This window comes from Myotis nattereri (genome assembly GCF_964212035.1).
Source record: "Myotis nattereri genome assembly, chromosome: X".
Lineage (NCBI taxonomy): Eukaryota > Metazoa > Chordata > Mammalia > Chiroptera > Vespertilionidae > Myotis > Myotis nattereri.
Window position 1 is genome coordinate 109,277,485 of NC_138078.1, and position 12,265 is coordinate 109,289,749.

Genomic DNA, 12,265 nt, shown 5'->3' on the forward strand with positions numbered 1-12,265 from the left:
GGCACCTGGCTAAGACAAGTGCAAGCACGGCCCCATTTGCCCCTCCAATAGTGACCAGTGGTGGCAGTGGGGAGGTGGGGCTGCAGCCCAGCACCAACTGATCACCCCACAGATGGCGACCAGCAGCAGCAGCAGGGGTCAGGGCCACCACCCAGCTCCCAGGTGCTGAGGGAGCTGGGCCGGGGGGGCCCGGCCCTGACCAATCATCCCGTAGACGGAGACCAGTGGCCGGCAGGCCCTGATCGCCCGATTGAGACTGGACCCTGGGCTGGGACAGGGAACTGGGGGTGGGTGGCTGGTGACCAACCTCCCACAGCTCCTGGGCAGGGGGCTGACACCTCTCGCCGGCTACCTGGGGGCAGGAATAACTGGGACAGATGTGCGGTGAGAATGTGAGATGTCCACTGAGATCACTCTCAATCTCCCTGCTACCCTCTCCCGGGAGGCCAGGGCTTGCATCAGAGAAGCCCCTGTGCTCAGGTGCTGGGTGCCTGCGAGGAGCCCACCCCACACCTGTGTGGCCTCTTCTGGGTGAGCCAGGCCACAGCTGCTGGGACCACAGGGGTTGGTCGGACTCCTGGTGGGTTTGCACAGGAGCCAGTCTGCGAGGCTGGCCAAGAGAGAGTGAGCTGCCCGCCTGGCTTCTGTGCAGAGCCGCTGGGCGGCCCAGAGGCCCACGCTGCGCCCCAGCCCACAGCGTCCAGCTGTGTTCACTGCATCTCCATGTGGGGACTTGGGTGCCAGGACTCAGGCAAAGGGGGGCACGTGGGGGCCCAGGGGCCCAGGTGCTGCCCAGGGCCTAGAGGTCAGCTGAGACCTGCCCTTCCATACCAGACGCTCACGCTTCGATCACTGGCCAGGCCTAGGGACCACACCCATGCATGAATTTCGTGCACTAGGCCTCTAGTCTATAATATAATGACATGCTAAAAGGCAAATATTGAGAGAAAAATCTAACAGAATTCTATAAATTTTTTCCAAGATATAAATATGCTCAATTAAAATCACATGCTTGTGTTAAGTGAGATAAGTCAGTCAGCGAAAGATAAATATATGATTTCATTTACATGTTGAATCTAAAGTACAAAACAAACAAACAAACAAACAGAACAGAAATAAACTCATAAATACAGAGAACAGACTCATAGTTGCCAGAAGGGGACTGGGTGAAATAGGAAAAGGGATTAAGAAGTGGAGATTGATAGTTACAAAATAGTCATGAGAATATAAAACACAGCATAGGGAATAGAGTCAAAATATTGTAATAACTATGTATGGTGTCAGGTGGGTAGTGGAAATATCAGGAGGAACACTTTGTAAAATATATTTTACATGATCTAACCACTATGCTGTGCACTTTAAACTAATAACAAATAATATTGAATGTAAACTGTAATTGAGAAATAAAATTTAAAAAAACATATGCTTGGAAATACCTAGCTCCTGGATTGATATCAATATTTGCCAACATCTGTGTGAAAAAGATATTTGCAAGATAAAGTATGTAAACCCCTTCTACATGGTCACATTGAGCTAGTGCTGCAGCCTGGAAATAGGCTGAAGCCTCAGCCTCACCTGTGGCCTTCCTCAGCTTCATGACCATAGGCCTGTGCAAAGTGACGGAGCTTTGGGCCTGGGTGTAAATGTGTAAGCAGGATCCAAGCATTCTGCATACTGAGGAAATGCCTTCTTGGGGGAGTGGATGCGCAGCATGGGGAGGTGTAAAGTACTACCTGTTACTCATAAAACTAAATCAGAGGAAAATATTAAGAAGGAAAAAACAGATAGTAAGAAGGTAGCAGAAAATGTAAAATCAGAGGAAACATTAAGTGAGAAAAATGATCTCGGAAATGACCATGAAGGTGTGATTGAACCCAATTCTGATGCCTCTCAAGAAATGAGAGATGGAAGTGTAGAGATAACTGAAGGCCATGATGGATCAGGCAAATGATAAAAGTGTGGCTGCCATTGATGCCCTAAGTAATGGTGAACTACAGAAAGCCATTGACTTGTTCACAGATGCCATCAAGCTGAATCCTCACTTGGCCATTCTGTATGCCAAGACAGCCAGTGTCTTCATCAAATTACAGAAGCCAGCTGCTGCCGTTGGAGACTGACAGAGTTATTGAAATAAATCGTTATTTAGCTCAGCCTTGCAAATGGCGAGGCAGAGCACACAGACTTCTGGACCACTGGGAAGAAGCAGTCCATTATATTGACCTTGTGTGTAAATTGGATTATGAAGATGCTAGTGCAATGATGAAAGAAGTTCAACCAAGGGTCCAGAAAATTGCAGAACATTGGAGGAAATATGAGTGGAAACCTGAAGAGTGAGAGGTCAAAGAAAGAATGGAAAGGGTTAAGAAGACTCCTAACAAAATGAGAGAGCCAAGAGGGAGGAAGAAGCCAGAGGACAATCAGGAGCTCTGTATGGCTCATTTCCAGCTAGCTTTCCTTGAAGAATGCCTGGTAATTTTTTTTCTGGAGGAATGCCTGGATTGGGAAGAGGCATGCCTGAATAGTAGGAATGCCTGGGCTCAATGAAATTATTTGTGATCCAGAGGTTATTGAATCCATGCAGGATCCAGAAGTTATAGTGGCCTTTCAGGATGTGGCCCAGAACCTGGCGAATATGTCAAAATATCAGAGCAACCCAGAGGTTGTTAATCTCATCAGTAACTTGTCAGCCAAATTCGGCGGTCAAGTGTAATGCCCTTCTTACAAATAAGATCCTTGCTGGAGGAAAAGCAACCTAAATCTCCCAAATGGATGTTGCAAAATACAAACCAGTGTACCTCTGAACTTCTCATGAAGAAAGCTTTGAAGAGAATCCTTACCTCTCTGCCCAACATAAAGCTGTAATATTTTATAGTGATTTTCCATTAGAATGTTCATTCAGATAATGTTCTCCTACTAGGAATTACAAACTTTAAACACTTTTAAACTTTAATATTTCAAAACAAATAAAAAGGGTGTGTTAGCCCGGTTGGTGTGGCTCAGTGGTTGAGCGTCAACCTATGAATCAAGAGGTCTCGATTCAATTCCCAAACAGGGCACATGCCCAGGTTGTGGGCTTGATCCCCAGTAGGGGGTGTGCAGGTGGCAGCTGATCAATGATACTCTCTCATCATTGATGTTTCTCTCTCTCTCCCTTTCTCTCTGAAAATCAGTAAAAAATATATTTTTAAAAACCCTACATTTTTGTTTACTAATTATTTTGGTGTTTTCCTTTGAATTAATTGGGCAAAGAAGATACTTCAGAATGGAAAATTTATTGCTCAGTTTGAGTAAAATAAAGGCTTATTAGTGGGAAGAAAAATGTAACATTTAAATAGATAAAATTTGATTTGAATACAAAGTTACTGAGGCATTTTGATTTGTCTTTTTAAATGCTTTATATTTAAAAATGATTTATTTTCATAAAACTACTGGAACCACCAGTATTGTAGTAGGAACTAGGTAGGGACGGAAATTACTTGGCAGGGCAGCAGCAATCTTACTACATTTTAAATCACGTATCCTTTGTACAGAAGCATGTAAATCTTACACTGTGGTGAAGAGCTGGTTTATATTTTATTTGTTTTTTAACTTTAAACAAATTTTATTACACAAAGTTTCACATAATTGGATATTTCTCTATTTTTTACACAAGTATTCTTACTCTCCACAGAAAGACTGCTTCTTAACTTCTCATCAGGTGATGGCAAGCACTAAAATCCTGATTTTAACAGAATAGTAGTAAAAATGACTCACTGATTTAAACTGAAAACAGTTCATTGGTATATGACTCTTGCATTTATTGGGAATGTACAAATGTATTTTTATTCAAAAATACAAACTAAGATTTCCAGTCAAGATGGTGGAATAGGTAGAAAATGCTTCCTCTCACAACCACATCAAAATTAAAACTAAACTACAGAATAATCATAATTCAGAACCACTTGAAATAGAGCTGAACGGAAGGCCTGCAACTAGGGAATTAAAGGAGAAGCCACATCAAGACTGGTAGGAAGGGTGGAGGCATGGAACAGGTTGGTTCTACACTGACATGTGTTGGATAAGAATCAGGAAGGATATCTTGACTGTGGAGGTCCCCTCTGAGGAGTGAGGTGTTCCAGTCCCACACCAGGCCGCCCAGCCCAGGGTTCCAGTCCCAGGAAGAGAAGTCCCCATAACTTCTGACTGTAAAAACCAGTGGGAGTTGAGGCTGAGGGAGGCTGAGGCTACTGGAGTCCCAGACACTTCCTCTTAAAGGGCCCCTGTACAGATTTACTTGAACTCGCTTGCTCTTAGCTCCAGTGTGGGGATAGCAGCTTGAAAGGCACCAGAGACATATGGGGAGAAACTGAATTGTTTGGCATCAGGGCGAGAGCTGGAGGGACAGCTTTCTCCCAGACAGAAGTTTAGGCAGAAGCCACTGTTCTTTGATGAGCCCTTCCCCTACAGAACCAGCAGGCGGGGGCCATATGAGACTCCATCAACCTGATCACACTGTCTGCCCCCACGTGATTATTCCCTGAGATCCTGCCTCACCCACCTTTGGAGCCCACCCAAGCTGTTTCCAGTGGCTTTACCATAGGAATGGCCTGTCTTGGCTCATGTTTCAGATTTTCCAAAAATCTCTCAAATAAGCATCATCTGGCCTCAGCAAGCCCCATACCTCTTGCTAAGTGGCTCCAGGCCCAGCACTGGGAGCAGCCAACCATGGTTCACAGGTTGGCCTCACCTGGCTACTTCCAAGCCCAACACAAGAAGCGTCCATCTGCAGATCACTTTGTAGCTTATGCCTGGTGGTGCTGGGCAGAACACAGGCAGTGACTGACCTTGGCCTGGGTAAATCCTTCCCATTGACATCAAGTTGCTATAAGAGTGTATACAGACCACACAGGTATGCACCTTGAGTGTCCAGCTCTGGTGATTGGGGAGGCTGTGCTACTGGATCCTACAGGATGTCTACTATATTAGGCCACACTACCAAGCCTGGAAGATGCAGCAGCTCTACCTAGTACATAGAAACAAACAACAGGGAGGTGGCCAAAATGAGGGGACAAAGAAACATGGCCCAAATGAAAGAACAGACCAAAACTTCAGGAAAAAAATGAAACAAAATTGAGACAATCAATCTAATAGATGCAGAGTTCAAACATTGGTTATAAGGATGCTCAAGGAACTTAGTGAGAACAACAGTATAAAAAAGAACCAGTCATAAATGGAGGGTACGCTTACTGAAATAAAGAATAATTTACTATGAATCAACAGAATAGGTGGTGCTAAGAATCAAATCAGCAATTTGAAATATGAGGAAGCAAACAAACAAACAAAACACCTAATCAGACCAGCAAAAGAAAGAGGAATTTTTAAAAATGAAGATAGTGTAAGGAAACTCTGGTACAACTTCAAGCATACCAATATTTGCATCATGGGGGTGCCAGAAGGAGAAGAGAGAAAGCAAAAAATTGAAAACGTGTTTGAAAAAATAATGACAGAAAATTTCCCTAACTTAGTAAAGGAAACAGACATACACATCCAGGAAGCCCAGAGTCCCAAACAAGATGAACCCAAGGGGCCCACACCAAAACACTTCATAATTAAAATGCAAAAGGGAAAAAACAAACAGAGAATCTTAAAAGCAGCAAGAGAAAAGCAGTAAGTTACCTACAAGGGAACTACCATAAGACTGTTAGCTTATTTTTCAAAAGAAACTTTGCTGCCCAGAAGGGAATGGCAAGAGATATTCACAGTGATGAAAATCAAGGACCTACAATGAATATTACCCTACAAAGTATCATTTAGAATTGAAGGACAGATAAAGAGCTTTACATGCATGAAAAATCTAAAGTTCATCACCACCAAACCAGTATTATATGAAATGTTAAAGAGTCTTATTTAAGAAGATAAAAAGATGAACAATAAGATGGCAATAAATACCTATCTGTCAACAGTTGAATCTACAAAAAAAATGAACAAGCAGAACAGAAAGACTCATATATACAGAGGACTTTTTGTTGGTTGCTACATGGGAGGGGGATTGGGAGGATGGGTGAAAAAGGTGAAGAGATTACGAAGTACAAATTGGTTGTTACAGAATGGTCATGGGTATATATAGTACAGCATAGAAAATGTAGTCAATAATAGTCTAATAACTAGGTGTGGTGCTGGATGGTTTCAGGATTTATTGGGATGATTAAGTATTAAATTATATAATTTCTGGTCACTGGGGTGCATACCTAAAACTAATGTAATGATGTATATCAACTGTAATTGAAAATGAAAAATTAAATAAATAAAACAAAAATACAAAAATTATCGGGAGGCATGGACAATGACAGCAGTAGACCATTGTACATTGTCAACTGAAAGCAGTAGCTGATGGTTATAATAATTTTCTTAAGCATCAGCCAGCCTTGTCTTCAGTCATTTCCTTCAACCTACTTCTCTGAAGTTATAGGTGAGGAGCACTGCCTTGAGCTTCCTTTCACAGTTCTCATTAATGATGGTAAAGCACTATTCTAGGATTAGAACATGCCATTTCTCATACCACCTCCCATTCTCATGCATTCCAGGGTCTTTCTCTTCTTTAGGAATTTCTGTGACTAAAGCTTCTGCTGTTGTTAACAGAGAGGCCACTCCAGCAGTGTCCAATAAAGCAGTTCTTATAGCCTTTGTTGGATCAATTATTCCTTTCCCACCAAATTCACAATCTCCAAGCATAGTATCATAACTAACTTCTGAGGAACCGTGCATAATTTTCTCAACTATCAGTGATCCCTTGACACCTGCATTCTTAGCAATAGTCATTGCAGAATTTTTGAATGCTTTATTAATAACTTCTATACCAATTTTTAAAACCTTCATTAGCTGGAATTAATGAGTCCAAGGCCAGATGCACCAAAGCAGGGCACAAGCCCTTCCAGGAACAATGCCTTCTGCAACAGCAGCTTATGTAGCATTGAGGGCACACATCTGTTATTCTTTCTTTTCATTCACTTCAACATCACTTGTCCCACCAACCTTCAGCCCAGCTACTCCATCTGAGAGTTTTACCAGACATTCAAATAGGTTTTCCCTTTTCATATTCATTAGTTGTGATATTTAACTGGTCAATGATTTCTTGAGTATGTTTTCCCCTATTTGAGCCTTGTTACCTTTTCCTTTCAAGAGCATGGCATCACCTTTGATCACAATGACCTCTCCAACTTTTCCCAAGTCATGAAACTGAACATCTTTAAGATTTCGAGTCAATCCTTCTTCTCCAAACACTGCTCCACCAATATCAATAGACATGACTTTAAGCTGGTTCTTTCTATTGTCACCCAAACCTGGAGCTTTGACTGCTACAACGTGAAGGCCAACTCTTAGTCTATTCAAAATGAGTGTACGTTGAGCTTCTCCATCAACATCTTCAGCAATTATGACTAAGGGCTCATGGTGAGCATTGGCAGTTTCAAGAGCAGGTACAAATTGTCTGAATACTAGACATTTTCTTTTCCCTAGATATAACATAGGCATCTTAGAATTCACTTTTTTGACTTTTTGGTGTATTAATAAAGTATGGAGAAATATAACCCACATCAAACTTCATGTCGTCAATAATTTCTAATTCATCATTCAGCGTTTTACCATCCTTTACTGTGATGACACCCTTTCTTCCAACCTTTTTCATCACATCAGAAATGATGTTGCCAATTTCTTTGTCTCTGTTTGCAGAAAGTGTAGCAATCTGAGCTATTTCTTCAGGGATTGTCACAGGTTTAGACTGCTTTTTAAGTTTAGAAATTATAGCACCAACAGCTAACATCACATCTCTCCTGATCTCCACTGGATTAGCACAGTCACTGATATTCTCAGAGCCTTCCTTGGCAAGATAGTGTGCCAGTACAGTAGTAGTGGTAGTGCCATTCCCAGCATCTTCATTTGTATTATTGGCAACAGCTTGAACAAGTTTAGCACCAATATTTTTACATTGATCTCTTAAGGCAATGGACTTTGCAAATATCACACTTTCTTTTGTTACTTTGGGACTGCCCAAACTCTGTTTAATAATAACTGTTCTTCTCTTTGGCCCTATAGCAATGGTACAGCATCAGCTAAAAGGTCTATACCTTGAAACACTGAGGCTTGGGCACCTGTGCCAAAATTTACATCTTTGACATAAGCCTGAGTGAGATGAGAAGCCAGTGCCCTGGAAACTGGCCTAATCTGACAAAGGACTTTGTGTAATCAAGGCATTTATGTGGGGTAGCTGCAGTGCAGGTGAGCTGTGAGGCAGGCCATCAGTGGTGAGTGAGGGAACAGGATATTTATGATGCTGCAGTAGAGTTGAATTACTTAATTCTGCTCTCGTCTGATATATAAAATGTTTCATATTATTAACATACTAGTGGCCTGGTGCACAAAAATTTGTGCACTTGGGGGAAGGGGGAGTGTCCCTCAGCCCAGCCTGCACTCTCACCAATCAGGGACCCCTGGAAGGATGTCCTACTGCCAGTTTACAGCAATCGGGCCTAAACTGACAGTCGGACATCCTTCTCACAATCTGGGACTGCTGGCTCCTAACCACTCACCTGCCTGTCTGCTTGCCCCTAACTTGCCACCTCCCCCCCGCCAGCCTGATCACCCCCAACTGTCCCCTGTACCAGTGCGCTCACCCCAACTACCCCCCCCCCCACCCGCCGGCCTGCTTGCCCCTAACTGCCCCCCCTGCTGGCCTGCTTGCCCCCAACTGCCCCCATGCTAGCCTGCTCACTCCAAATGGCTCCATCTTCTATTTCATTTGTGTCCTTTCCACCCCTAAGATAATGTCGTGTCCTTAATATGTGGTTATGAGATGTCTCTGTGACTGAGCCGGGAAACCTTTCACGTTTCTCTTTCGTTTCCTTTCATCTCAGGATAACTGAGCTCTGCGGTTTGCGTGGGACCAAAGGCTCTGGGAATACAATGCTGAGCCCTCTGAACTCATTTTATTCTTTATTGTATTATTTATTGAATTAAACATGAAAACAGAAGAAAATATACCCTTAGATATAGAATCTGAGTCATTACCCGGAGATTTCTGCGGGAGTTGACACTGAGGCATGAGACACATGTGTTTATTGGTCAGTTTCCTCAACTATGGAACAAAGGTTGATCCTGCCCCTCGGATCCTTTGGAGGCTGGATATGATGCATCCAGAGGGATTAACTGGCAGCTCTGAGAGTAAGATCAGAAGTCAACAGACACTTGTTTCCTTTACCCAGACAGTTAGAAAAACACAACTCCTTTTATCATCATAGCAGCAAGGGCCATGCCTGTGGGAGGAGGAGCAGGGAACCAGGGCTTCCCCCTTGCTCCTTCCCCGCCCTCCCTCCCTCCATCCCTGCACTGGTCCAGCTGCTATCACTATCGTGGAACCGCTCAACTCAGGCTCTGGCCCCGCCCATGTCACAGGGAGGAGCATGCGCAGTTTCTTGCAGACACAGAAGCAGCTGTGGAGTAGGGAGGTGGTGGTTATTCCCCTGAGCAGGCGCTGAAGTCCTTGTTGAAGTCTCCACTCCGAAGCCTGCGAGTCCGAGTCCTGGGAGGCTGCGCAGTGGAGGCGCCACATTCCTTTCAGTAGAAACTGAAGATTGATAGGAGCCTGCCGGCTGAGGGGAAGGACCAGGAGGTCTGCCTTGCGCCCATTCACCAATCCCCAGTCCTGCTTTGCTGATTGCACCTCCTGAGTCCCGCGCCAGCCGGGGCTGCACACGGGACTGGGCTCCCACGATTGCCGTGCCCCGCCTGAGCCCTGCCTGGATGGCGGTTCCCACTGTCCTGCCCTGCCTACAGTATGCAAATTAGATGCCATCTTTGTTGGCGGTTAATTTGCATATTGCTCTGATTGGCTGGTGGGCGTAGCAAAGGTACAGTCAATTTGCATCTTTGTCTTTTATTAGATAGGCTAGAAGGATTAAGGTAATATTTCCCCTTTTATATTTCTATATTTAAAATTACCTTTCCTCATCGGAAAATGACCAACTCTTTGTTGGCTTCCTACTTGTTTTCACATTCTCCCCCTTATTCTTCTTGGGTTAATGATAGTCCTTTTTCACTAGCATCATCACTACTATATAATTCACAGCATAATTGTGCAAGCATATTTAATGCTAGGTTTGATTTAATATGTAATACAGTGGGGTAATACCACTGACTACTGAAGTTTCTTACTTGGCCAAGATATTTCATTTTTAAGTGTTAGATTTCGACTTTGGTGAAATCATATCAATAGATGTCAGAAGGAGGAATTCCCTTTGATGTTTGTTCTTCTACTTAGGGAATACCAATTAAATTGTCTTTGTATTTTGGAGGGTGTGGGGTTTGAATTAATTGAGATACATAGAGGGGAACCTAACTTCTGATAGAGCATGAATTATAAAATTGATGAGATACAAGGTTGTTCTTCATTGTGCAGTTGTTGTTGGCATTATGAAAGATTTATTGTTCTCTTATTCAGCTCTTAAATACTGCAACCATATTTCCAGCTCTCCTTTCTCTCCTTCCCTCTGCTCCAAGGATAAAGAAAATGATAATTTTTTCATTGTACATCCAATTCCTATATTAAATAAGACTAAGTGCAGGCACTGTACCAGGAATTTCTGATTTATACCTGTATTTCAATTAAAATGCTAGTGTTTAAAAACAAATTCAAGGAATGATATCATCTGCTTTGCTTATTTAAAGGATCAGTGGTAGAAGCAGTTAAGTAAATTCTACGGAGTACACTTTTGAAATAGCACATCTCTGAAGTCATAAATTGATTCAGATTCTAACCCTTTGCTGTACTCAAGCAGATGAAAATTCATCTATTATATAAATGAGAAATAGCTGTATGCAATTGAGCATGCTTTTTAAACCCTTTAAAAAACACTCACCATATTTTTCAAAAGATAAATTATGTAAAACCTCATTACAGTTCAACAGATGAACATATGCAATCAATTTTGATAGATATCACTAACTTTGAACCCCAATTAAGCAAAATGTTATTCTCCCAAAAGACTTACACTCTTCTTATTAATAGACCTTTATTATAAATATTGTATTCAATTAGCATTATATTTTTAGTTTCAAGAATACAATAGTTGTGGACATTTGTTTTCTCTGTTGTTAAATGAGTATCTACATAGTGGTTTCAAATGTACCTCTGAGTTACCAAACCCAAAATTTTTACTCTCTGCCCTTTACAGCAGTGATTTTCAACCTTTTTCATCTCATGACACATATAAACTAATTATTTAAATTCTGTGGCACACCAAAAAACATATTTATTACTGATTTAAGAAAACTAGGTACAATATTGATTCATTCACAATAACAGCTAGTGTGTTGGCCAGGGCTCCTCAAACTACGGCCCGTGGGCCACATGCAAATACAAATATTGTATTTGTTCCCGTTTTGTTTTTTTACTTCAAAATAAGATATGAGCAGTGTGCATAGGAATTTGTTCATAGTTTTTTTTTAAACTATAGTTTGGCCCTACAACGGACTGAGGGACAGTGAACTGGCCCCCTGTTTAAAAAGTTTGGGGGCCCCTGGTGTTGGCTGTCATCAATTTTTTAAATATATTTTTATTGTTGATAGTATTACAGATATCTCCCATTGTCAATATTTTTATTATTTTTTTAAAATGTATTTTATTGATTTTTTACAGAGAGGAAGGGAGAGAGATAGAGAGTTAGAAACATCGATGAGAGAGAAGCATCGATCAGCTGCCTCCTGCACACACCCCACTGGGGATGTGCCCGCAACCAAGGTACATGCCCTTGACCGGAACATGGGACCTTTCAGTCCGCAGGCCGACGCTCTATCCACTGAGCCAAACCGGTTACGGCTGTCAATTTTTTTTTAAATGGGAAAAGAGATCAGTGCCCCTAACTAGTCAGGTATTGCATGTTTTTAAAGTTCTTATGGCACTGTTGAAAATTGCTGCACTATAGATTTCAGACAATTGCAACATTGAAAGAACAGGACTTGTGTGGACTTGAAGGTAGCTCAGAACCCTCAGGCCTCGTAGAAAAGAGAGCTGATTGTGAGCCATCCTAGAAGCTAAGGGCCTTTGCCATTGGACACAGGGCATGTCAATCCTCGCTTCCCAGCCAATGAGCTTGGAGCTTGTAAGGCGCAGGCTTGGCCCTTTGTTGACGCTCGTGGCCCCACCCCCCGTGGTGTGGCGAAGCCTTGGTGGGTGGGTTGGCCGTCCGCACCTGCCCATCAAAGGCCATTAGCCAGTGGACAGCCAGTTCCTCCT

The 12,265-nt window shown here is 42.6% G+C and overlaps 2 pseudogenes across 2 annotated transcripts; one reads left to right on the forward strand and one right to left on the reverse strand.

The window, feature by feature from the left end:
* The first annotated feature begins 1,619 nt into the window (after positions 1 to 1,619).
* On the forward strand, positions 1,620 to 2,710 carry LOC308511332 (hsc70-interacting protein-like; annotated as a pseudogene). Its single transcript has one exon. The product of its transcript is annotated as a hsc70-interacting protein-like (transcript).
* A 3,805-nt stretch (positions 2,711 to 6,515) lies between these two features.
* LOC308510978 (60 kDa heat shock protein, mitochondrial-like) lies at positions 6,516 to 12,239 on the reverse strand (annotated as a pseudogene). The gene is made up of 2 exons: positions 12,222 to 12,239; positions 6,516 to 8,199 (listed from the first exon to the last, which is right to left on the reverse strand). The product of its transcript is annotated as a 60 kDa heat shock protein, mitochondrial-like (transcript).
* Between the last annotated feature and the right edge of the window lie 26 nt (positions 12,240 to 12,265).